Here is an 11,724-nt window from a genome sequence, read left to right as displayed (position 1 = left end):
TATACATATATATACATATATATACACACGTGAGGGGGGTGAGTGAAGGGTGTGTGGGGGCACTGCAACGGGTGTCTGTATGGGCCCGAGTGAAGGGCATGGTAAAAAAAAAGAAGAAACAGAAGATCAGAATGTATTTGTACGTGATGGGTAAGGTGTGGTAGATGGTATGTGTGTGTGTGTGTGTGTGTGTGTGTGTGTGTGTGTGTGTGTGTGTGTGTGTGTGTGTGTGTGTGTGTGTGTGTGTGTGTGTGTGTGTGTGTGTGTGTGTGTGTGTGTACGTAAGGGAGAGGGTGATGGTATGTAGGAAAGAGAGTGTGTGTGAAGGGGATGGGGAAATATGTATAATGGATGGAAATTACATGTATGTAATTAGGTGTAAGTTACATCTAAGGTATGGCGATTACTTGCATGAGTTGGGGTGTATTGGTTAGACGTGTGGGAAAGGTGGAAGAGCATGTGAAAGGTGGAAGAGCATGTGAAAGGCGTAGGCAATGCCCAATGTAGAGGAACATTCCATGGAAAGAGGAGAGAGGGAGGGAGAGAGGAAGGGAGGGACGGATGGAGGGAGAGAGATAGGGAGGGAACCTTGGTCCACTTCATACCCGTGTTGGTTTTAATGAGTTCTGACCCTCGTAGCATCGAGGGGGATCGCAATGTACATGGCAATGACGCACGTAGGAGGGAATTGCATGGTGCATGGCACCGACACTGGTGGAAGGGGACTGCCTAGTGCATGGCACCGACACTGGTGGAAGGGGACTGCCTAGTGCATGGCACCGACACTGGTGGAAGGGTATGGTACATGACACCGACGCTTTTGGGAGAGAGGATCCCGGGGCGCATAGCATCGAAGCGGATCGGAGAGAGAGATGTGGGGTTGGGGGGACAGCAGCGCATAGCATTGAAGCGGATCGGAGAGAGAGATGTGAGGTTGGGGGGACAGCAGCGCATAGCATCGAAGCGGATCGGAGAGAGAGATGTGGGGTTGGGGGACAGCAGCGCATAGCATCGAAGCGGATCGGAGAGAGAGATGTGGGGTTGGGGGACAGCAGCGCATAGCATCGAAGCGGATCGGAGAGAGAGATGTGAGGTTGGGGGGACAGCAGCGCATAGCATCGAAGCGGATCGGAGAGAGAGATGTGAGGTTGGGGGGACAGCATCGCATAGCATCGAAGCGGATCGGAGAGAGAGAGATGTGAGGTTGGGGGTACAGCATCGGGTAGAGCATTCAAACCTCCGGGAGGGGGATTGCTTGCTCGGGATCTGGTGCAATAAAACGGAGATTGCACGGTGTTGCTGGCGTCAGTGGCCGGAGTCTATAAACGTTGGACCGGGATCCAGCTTTTACTGTTTGCCGTAATGGCTAACTGGTCATCCCAGACACCGCGCCAACTGATACCAATTTTTCTCCTGACCTATCAGGGCGACTGCAACACACCCTCACCTCACCTCACCTCCTCCTTCGCGGATCAAATTTGTTCTTTATCAAGTAAATATGTTGAGCGAGTGGCGCGGGAGTTTCAATGATTTATTCATCGCTTTTAGCGGGGGCCCTTTGGAGGTAGGCCCGTTAAGTGCCATTTGCTGGGCGGGGTCTGGCCAAGTTCTTTTCAATAAATTAGAATTATTGGGGAAGTTAGGGCAGGCTGGGGTGCCGGATGTCGGGGCGAGCCCATGACTCTAACGAGGTTCAGACGCCGAAGGCGAAGGTCACCTCGAACTGACGGAGGGGGATGAGAGAGAGAGAGAGAGAGAGAGAGAGAGAGAGAGAGAGAGAGAGAGAGAGAGAGAGAGAGAGAGAGAGAGAGAGAGAGAGAGAGAGAGAGAGAGAGAGAGAGAGAGAGAGAGAGAGAGAGAGAGAGAGAGAGAGAGAGAGAGAGAGAGAGACGCCCTCCTCCACTTCGAACTGACGAAGGGAAAAAAGGTCCTCATCTTGAAATGAGACTGGAAAGAGATCTGACAGTGGAAAGAGGTCCCCCACCTTCAACTAACAGTGGTAGGAGAGAGAGAGGTCTCCACTTTAAACTGTCAGTGGAGAGAGGTCTCCATCTCGAAATGACACTAGCATATGTTTTTTTAATGTTTGGTCATCGCACTTATAGAAGCATATAGAACTAATTGAGAAGGTGCAGAGGAGGGCAACAAGGGTGGTACTAGAATTACGAGAACCGACTTTCAGTGAGAAGTTAGAAGCCTCATATTTGCCCATGATGGAAGAAAAAAGGGCATGAGAAATAACCTGATCATAACGTTTCAAAGCTTTCAAAGCAGATAGATAACGACTTCTACGAACAGTTTATCGATAGAGGCGAAGACATGAACATAGCAAAACAATTGATATCATACGAAGATTTAGTAAAGATGTAAAGTGATTATTTTACAATGTCAGAAGAGTGGATCAGTGGACCAAACTGAAGAAGGAAAAGGTGAATGCTGACAGCATCCAAAAGTTTGAAACAAGTTGTATAATTACGGAGTAAGATTGTGAGATTAGGAGGCCCTACGAGTTTAGAAGTCCCTCCCCGTGCAGTGCAAATAGGTTATTACACACAAAATGAACACTACCGTAGATAATTATTAAAATTGCTGAGCCTAAGACATATGGCTAAGGCAGATAGACTGAGACGAAACCTCAGACATATGACTGAGGCAGGTAGACAGAGGCTAAGCCTCAGACATATGACTGAGGCAGATAGACAGAGGCTAAACCACAGACATATGACTGAGGCAGGTAGACAGAGGCTAAGCCTCAGACATATGACTGAGGCAGATAGACAGAGGCTAAGCCTCAGACATATGACTGAGGCAGAGAGACGTAGGCTAAGCCCAAGACATATGAATGAGGCAGACAGAAGAGCCAAAGCCTAAGACATATGGCTGAGGCAGAGAGACGTAGGCTAAGCCCAAGACATATGAATGAGGCAGACAGAAGAGCCAAAGCCTAAGACATATGGCTGAGGCAGAGACAGACAGACACACAGAAGCCTAAACACGAATCAGGAAGGATACTAGAATGTTCTGGTGGCCGGCAGCCGTCCGTCAACAGAGCGAGCGCGATCCCTCCCATGTTATATTTCCCACGGAAAGAAAGCGGAATTTTATTTCCCCCTCCGTTTGCCCGGATAAATTTTGCTTCGTGAGCGAGTCTTTGTCGCTATCAATTGGCCATTTACCAGCTGATGTGATTATAGGGTCGTTAACGCTCAAAAGGCCCTCTGTTATAACTCATTTACGACAATAATTACATGCAAACACTTTTTTACCCCCCTGAACACGGAGGAGTTACACGGGCTATAAGTGAGTTAGGTTTGTTTTTCATTGGGCGCAATGCGTTCGTCTTTTGATTCACTGAATTAAGAAGATTTTTTTTTGCGACGGGTCTCTTGTGGAGCGGGTTGGCGCAGCCAGGGAGGGAGGTATTCTCTCTCTGATGGATGTTTCAGGCTGGGAGAACAGAGAGGAAGAGGAAGGTGAGGAGGTGCGAAAAGAAAGAGGAAGGTGAGGAGGTGCGAAAAGAAAGAGGAAGGTGAGGCGGTGCGAAAAGAAAGAGGAAGGTGAGGAGGTGCGAAAAGAAAGAGGAAGGTGAGGAGGTGCGAAAAGAAAGAGGAAGGTGAGGAGGTGCGAAAAGAAAGAGGAAGGTGAGGAGGTGCGAAAAGAAAGAGGAAGGTGAGGAGGTGCGAAAAGAAAGAGGAAGGTGAGGAGGTGCGAAAAGAAAGAGGAAGGTGAGGAGGTGCGAAAAGAAAGAGGGAAGTATGAGCTGGTGAAATGTGAGAATGAAAGCAGGAGGATGCGAGGAGAGTGAGGGAAAAAATTAGATCAAGAGAAGAGTTGGCTGTTCAAAAGGGCGATGGAAGAACGCCTTGTACGGGGAAGAAATAACACTAGATCTTCGAGAAGAACATGGTATACTAGAACACCACATTGTAGAAGAAGAGACCGTAGAACGAAATGGGAAATGTAACACATATATATGAACAAAAAAACAGATGAACGTTTCCTTGACTGTTCAAAGGAGGCAGTCGGGAGTGGAGCCCACGTAACTTACCCCCAGGTTAGTCTAGACACCAATGACAGCTAGAACTAGGAAAAAAAAGAAAAGAAATGTAAACAGAAGCCACTTTACCTCATCAGAGTTTGAAAGTTAGCGCCAGTACCATCACCTTACCCGCTGATCACCCTACTAGCAATATCTAGCGGACCCAAACACTCACGAAGATTAAGATCCACTTCCCACGTCTCATTTCGTCATTTCCAAATGCTCCATCTAATTCGTCTTTAGTTCGTTTCGCGTATTCGCACATCGTCAGTAGAAGACAACCATTTTCGTTTTCTTTCATTTTTTCAATTAAATGGTCTAATTATGCATCCCAAATCATCATCACATTAGTTAGAGGAGAATCTTTATATATTTTTTCTTTTCTTAAAGACTTTTGTCATTGAAGTCGAGAGATTGCAATCCTGACTTTTAATGAAGGCATCAAAGTTTGTCGTAACTTTTATCAGCATTATCCAAGTGAACGCCAGAGGGACACTTTACGTTGGGTTAATATTCAATTGTGTTCACAGAAAAGTTTGATTTCGGGTAATAAACATTTCCTTAACTTTTCAAAGACTCTCGTCATACTAGGACTGAAAAAAAAGCAACTTCCCATTTTCTTTTCATTTTGTCTTTCCAAAGATTCGAACCCTGTCTCATCATTCTTTCATGCCGGTACACAACGTCCTCCTCAGATCTATGCCAGAATTACAGTCATAATCCATGGGTTCCTCCATACACTCATCCCACACCCACTTCACTCCCCTAACACTCACACACACACACACACACACACACACCATCACCTTTCTACCCTCCTGGCTGGGAGGAAGGTGAAGTCACTGCTTAAAGAAAGGCCAGGCGAGCGGACATAACCCTAATTCAGCAGTTCGTCCATCATTCACGATGTGGGTGGAGCGCGTGCGCACACACACACACACACACACACACACACACACACAGCCCACAGTCTCTCATGCAGTACATATGAGCAAAGTCATGCAACATGAATCGGGACATTGCCATGATATCGCCATGCTATTAAGGTCATATTCATATTATGATTATCATTCAACGACGGAACAGATCACATCTGTTCGTATGACTGGCTCTTCTTAAACCCTGGCTTCAGCTTCCTTAAAGGGGAGGGTAGGTAAAGGGATCATGACTCGCGAGTGCACACACACATCCTTAGACAGTGGCTGTAAGTTTTGCTTTATCTGTGGGCTTTAGGGAGAGACTGCATCGTGGGTTGTTTGAGACGATTCATCTCCTCCCTCGCTAATCTGTCAACTAGAGGAGAGGAAGAGGAAGGATCGGAGGGGGGAAAGAAAGGGGGGTTTACAGGGAAGGAAGGAGTTAGAGGGGAAACGAGGGTGATGATGATGAGAGAGAGAGAGAGCGAGAGAGAGAGAGAGAGAGAGAGAGAGAGAGACAGAGAGAGAGAGAGAGAGAGAGAGAGAGAGAGAGAGAGAGAGAGAGAGAGAGAGAGAGAGAGAGAGAGAGAGAGAGAGAGAGAGAGAGAGAGTTTTCCTCCCCCCCCCCTTCTCACACTAGTTTCATCCTCACCACTAGGGACTGGCTCCTCCACAGCAGCTCTCCCTCCCTCTCTCACTCACCCCTTCACCCGTGGAGGCCATCATAGACACACCATATATTAACCAAGCTGTGTTAATGAGGTGGCGAATTTGTTATACCGAAAGGGAATGAAAATTCAAGTGGCCATTACGGAGCAAAGGCCGATCGTGTTTTTTTTTTTTTTTACAGCCTCAACCAGTGATTTGGGGAAGGGGAAATCAATACACTCTCGACATCCGATGAAATGGGTAGAATCATTTCCATCCTGGGTGTTTCTGGGACACCGACTGTTCCAGTTAATGATACACAGACCTCCAGCATGTTTGTGTATGTGTAACACTCGGGTCTCGGACTGTAGTGGCTTCTACATCCCTCGCGCCCCCTGTCCTTCGTCAGGTGAGTGTGATGGTTTGGCTTCTACATCCCTCGCGCCCCCTGTCCTTCGTCAGGTGAGTGTGATAATTTGCCACTAGACGCTAATACAGTTTGCTTTCTTCCTCTACAGGTAAAGAGGTAATTACCAACACCCTGTACACACACACACACACACACACACACACACACACACACACACACATCCCTATCTTAAAATCACCTCGAACATCTCCCTAAACCCTTAATAACCCCTTCCTTTACTTACCTCTAAGAAAATATTAACTTTAAAGCCAAGCCATCCCCTTCCATTAATTCCCTAGTCCCCTTTCATTGACCCACCAGACTGTTTGAAGCTGCAGATGTTATCCCATCTGACGCCAATCAGCGGACCTTAGATGGTATAGTTAATGAGGTCTAAAGTGAACGTCGTCCCCCACACACAGGGAGTTCAAAGACCCAGGACGATATGGTTACTGGTGCTAACCACGAGCCCCCCACGAAGTTGTGACTGCCTTTTTCGATGGTTAGGTGGTCAGAGGCTTGGCTGTGTGTGTGTGTGTGTGTGTGTGTGTGTGTGTGTGTGTGTGTGTGTGTGTGTACATAGTGGTCAGCTGTGCTAATGTGGCCCAAGTGGAGTGTTGACTTTTCAATTCTCGGTTTCTGAAAACAAAGTAATTATATATATATATATATATATATATATATATATATATATATATATATATATATATATATATATATATATATATATATATATATATATATATATATATATATATATATATATATATATATATATTTCCCATTTTGGATTTCCCATTTTCTTTTTCATATTCTTCTACTGCAACATATGAATCTGTGTAATTTCCATAGACACTGATGTGAATATCTATGTTTACGCTGTGAATTATGGAAATCTTACATCGCAACATCACTCACAACTTATCTACGCCCTTTCTTTTCCTTCCACTACTTTTAATCAAATTCCATATATAACTTTCATCTGTTCTATAAATGCCTTTGGTAATTATCTTTAATCATGATTCCTTATCTGTCCCTCCCAAATGTCCTTCTCTCGTCGATATGAGTTTACGAATCTACTATTGGGCTTCACTCTAAAAAAGGAATCGAAGCTGTTTCGAATCCTTTCTTTGTCTCGACCCGTCAGAGGGTTTGCCTGGCTGGTAGGCACACAGCTTCGGCCTGGCTCATACGTACGAGGATTTCAGGACATGCCAAAGGATTCTAGTCTACCACTCGTTTACATACAGATTCATCTAAATTTCCTGTTAATTTCAATATTATTTCTTTTATTCTAAATTCTTCCACATACGTTTATAATCTCATTGTATCTCGTGTCGCTTTGTTACTGATCTTTACTCAGTTCATGAGTTCTCTGGTGATATATCGGGAATCCGAAGCCACAGCTTAATTTCTTGCAGAAGTATACACCATGGTTAATGTATGAGGAAGTATACACCATGGTTAATGTATGAGGAAGTATACACCATGGTTAATGTATGAGGAAGTATACACCATGGTTAATGTATGAGGAAGTATACACCATGGTTAATGTATGAGGAAGTATACACCATGGTTAATGTATGAGGTAGTATACACCATGGTTAATGTATGAGGAAGTATACACTATGGTCAATGTATGAGGAAGTATACACCATGGTTAATGTATGAGGAAGTATACACCATGGTCAATGTATGAGGAAGTATACACTATGGTCAATGTATGAGGGACTATACAGTGCGGTCAGTGCATGAGGAAGTATACAGTATGGTCAATGTATGAGGGGGTATACAGTATGGCCAATGTATGAGGAGGCATACAGTATGGCCAATGTATGAGGAGGCATACAGTATGGTCAAGGATGCATCAAAGAATGAAAGGAGATGACAAATGTGACTTTTTTCTCTTTTTTTTTTCTTCCACTCTGATGGCGAACATGAAGCAGCTTCGTTACGACTGAAGGGGTATAACGATTGACGTCACTGTGACGTCAACTCCGCCCTGACATTATCCTCTCTAGCCCCTTGTGAACCCTTGTGAACACCCTGTCATTTGTTTCCATCCTTCTCCATCGAGGAGAGATGAATGTTCACTCGGGATTCCCCCCTTATTTTCGGATCCCACGAGGTTATCTGGTACCGTAATGGCGCTCAGGGGACACCAGCCACTACCTATCTAACGTAAGCTGAGGTAACATAGGTAGCTGAAGCCGTAATTGTCGCCTTAACATTATACATAAATATATATTTCTTTCCTAACCACAGGGAGATGAAACACTTGTTTACCATAGTGGCTACGTCCTAGCTGCGCCTCTTCGTTGTATATCAACTGACTTATATTTCTTTCTTGTATCTCCCGCTGATGATGTGATTATTACACGAAAGTGCACTCGGGAACTTGTCGTGTTTCGTTTTCCTGTGGTTGAGAAAGGAATTTCGTTGATCACGCGCTCAACTGTGATCTCTTACAATATATATATATATATATATATATATATATATATATATATATATATATATATATATATATATATATATATATATATATCTTTAATTGGGTGGCCGTGATTAGGGACTCAGCTGGCCGCGTCGCCTCAGCCAACATAAGAAAAAATCATCATCTGTTGTGGACAGAGCCATTCAGGTGAGTGGGTCAGTCCATATCTGGTAACACTGTTACAGAGCGTATGGCTGGATCCGGCTTGACCCCTCGCTTTGTCTGCTTGCCTCCCTCCCTCTGTGTCTCTCTTGTCACAGCCGTTGCTCCTTCCTTCTGCTGCTTCGTGTGTCCTTGTTGGTGTCCGTCAGAGGTCCTTATGCCGCCTCTGGTGTCCTTGTTGGCCTCCGTATGAGTGTCCTTGTGCTTCTCTGCCTGTCTTTGTTAGTGCACGAGTAAAATTGACAGATTCTAACATAGCTGTAGTTAGACTCTTGCGGGTAAGCGCCTCTCACATGGCCGATGTTCAATTGTTTTTCAACGTGTCATTAACCTCAACGTTTATTCATAAGTCTCTTCAGTAGATAAGTTCAGTATGACTGCGCGGGACGAGTTCTTTAAGATCATTCACTTAGTATTTTGTTTCTTCGGGAAAGGCTCTCGTTTTCTTTCTTTCGGTCGCCCGCAACAAACATCGTTGGGCAGTCGTTTGCCGCGCACTCTCCTCACCTGAAATCATTTGCTCCTTCCGGAGGCACTCTGTGTCTCTCTTCTTTTCCGATCAGTCAGTCTCTCTGTCTCGTCTCCCCTCGCCGTCTCTCTCCATCGTGGGTTCTACAAGTACTATCACAGATCTTCACCAGCCTCTTATCAGCCGTACCTTCTACGTGGGTGAGCCATCTGAAAAGGCCTTCATATAGAGTTCCTTTCCATCAGCATTCTCTTCCTGACACAGATATTTTCCTCGTATCTTCCATTCTTTATTCTCCTCTCTGAATCCAGACTTTATTTCCGTGGCTGACCAACTCGATCGTCTCGTTGCGCTACCTCAGATACAATAGACGGAGCGAGTACGCTATCGCTGGAGAATCTTCATCACGCCCGACTGTTCCCACACCCACGCCCTGCACCTTACCTCTTCCATTTTCCTTTCATTTCCTCCTCTCTTACCCTTCACCTCGAAGTCTGTGACTCTCTACTTGCCATCGTCCTGCAAAGTCCACCATCATCTCATTCTTCACCCCTTTTTCCTCGTATCTAGAATGAGAAACACACGGAGACTGACCGTCTCTCTGACATTCAAGTCTTCTGGACTTATTTGCATGTCCTTTGAACATCCTCTTGTCCGTGATCAAGCGCATTTGTCCTTCATTCTAGTTCTCTCAGTGACGAGAGATCAGAGAATAACATTCACCCACCCCCAACAGGCAAGAGGAGGAGGAGGAGGAGCAGCAGCAGGAGCTTTTACCCTGTTTCGACGTGAGTGTTTCTTTTTTTTAGCCGTTAACCGTTGCAGCCTCAGACAACAGGAGCAACAGTAATGTGTTTTCCTTCCTTCTTACGTTGGCCTTCAGTCCCCACCTCAATCCACCGTCATATCTTTATCCTCTCGCCTCGCGCGTCCTCACAGACATGGAAACACTGGCAATGAGAGGCAACACCCCACCAACACTCATCTATTCATCTTAAAACCTCTCACTCACTCCGTCTCTCATCCTTTACTCTCACACAAGCCACCATTTCCATAACAAAAGCACTCAGCTGCGTGTCTCGTTCTCCAATGCATTGCAGCGACACTCACAACTTCAAGTCAAAGACCCATTTTATATATATATATATATATATTTTTTGATCATACTCCTCTTTGTAAATACAATGATTAAGACACACACACACACACACACACACACACACACACACACACACACACACACACACATCTTCGTTTTATCATTCCTCTGATGCTCTGTTTACAATGTACCAGCCAGTAAAATACCGACTCGTGTTAGTTTGCGGTTTACGTGGTCATTTCTAACCTATTGGCTGAGTAGGGTGATGCGTTCCCTCACAACAGAGAACCGATCACCTGTTATGATGTCAGACTGCTTCGAAGGCTGAGGGTCGGTTCCAACGGCACTTCTGTTGCTTTCCCGTTTATATTTCCTTCTCTGTTGTCTTACTATTTCTCTTACCTTCTTCTTCTTCTTCTTCTTCTTCTTCTTCTTCTTCTTCTTCTTCTTCTTCTTCTTCTTCTTCTACTTCTTCTTCTTCTTCTTCTTCTTATTCTTATCCTTCTTCTTCATCATCATCATCATCTTCTTCTTCTTCTTCTTCTTCTTCTTCTTCTTCTTCTTCTTCTTCTTCTTCTTCTTCTTCTTCTTGTAGATATCTTTTGCTTTTCCTCCAGACGTATTTCTAGGCGATTCCAAATCGACATTCTGATTAACTTGACCACCTAGTACCTCCTGGGATCTGAAGACCATCAGCATAATAGTCTCGTAGTTCATCCTATCTGAAATAATTTTTCATCTCTCTCTCGTCACGCCCACAGGGGAGAAAAAAGAGAAATCTATCGAATTTCGATAGATATATATGAATTTCTTCCACAAAAAAAAGAGAAGCATCGGGTACCGGAATTTTAAATCCATCGGGTTTCACTTATCTCTTAGAAAAAAAAAAGAGAACGAAGCGATTTGACAATCAGACCTGGGCTAGGGACTTACCACCTCGTCTCACATCCCAAGACTATTATCCAATGGACATCGAACTCTCGTAATCTGAACTGATGTAGAGAGAGACAAACTGTAGGAGGCAGAGTCCCATCACATCCACTAGATACAGTGGGTACATCAGTGGGTACATCAGTGGGTACATCAGTGGGTACATCAGCGCTTTTATGGCTACATATATACACAAGCACTGTATCACAAAATACCGGAAAACATAGAAAACGCAGACATACCAAAACACCGGAAACCACAGAAAACGCTGAAATGAATTAAAAAAAACACCGGAAACCACAGAAAACGCAGAAAGGAATTAAAAACAAAAAGCACCGGAAACCACAGAAAACGCGGAGATGAAAACACCGGAAAACACAGAATGTGGCTAACTTTTCGCCCGGGAAGCAGCGTCACTTATCTCTACAGCAGGAGCAGTTGGATATTAATTATGCAGGAGCTCCCACAATCCCGGAGTTTACGAGCACTTTCATCAGTGGGGCGCTACCACCCCACCTCTCTCTACCCAGACCAACCCATCTTTATGGCCACCT

The sequence above is a fragment of the Panulirus ornatus genome, chromosome 55 (assembly GCF_036320965.1).
Source record: "Panulirus ornatus isolate Po-2019 chromosome 55, ASM3632096v1, whole genome shotgun sequence".
Classification (NCBI taxonomy): domain Eukaryota; kingdom Metazoa; phylum Arthropoda; class Malacostraca; order Decapoda; family Palinuridae; genus Panulirus; species Panulirus ornatus.
The sequence above is the reverse complement of the archived record's forward strand: the minus strand, read 5'-3'. Positions refer to the sequence as shown.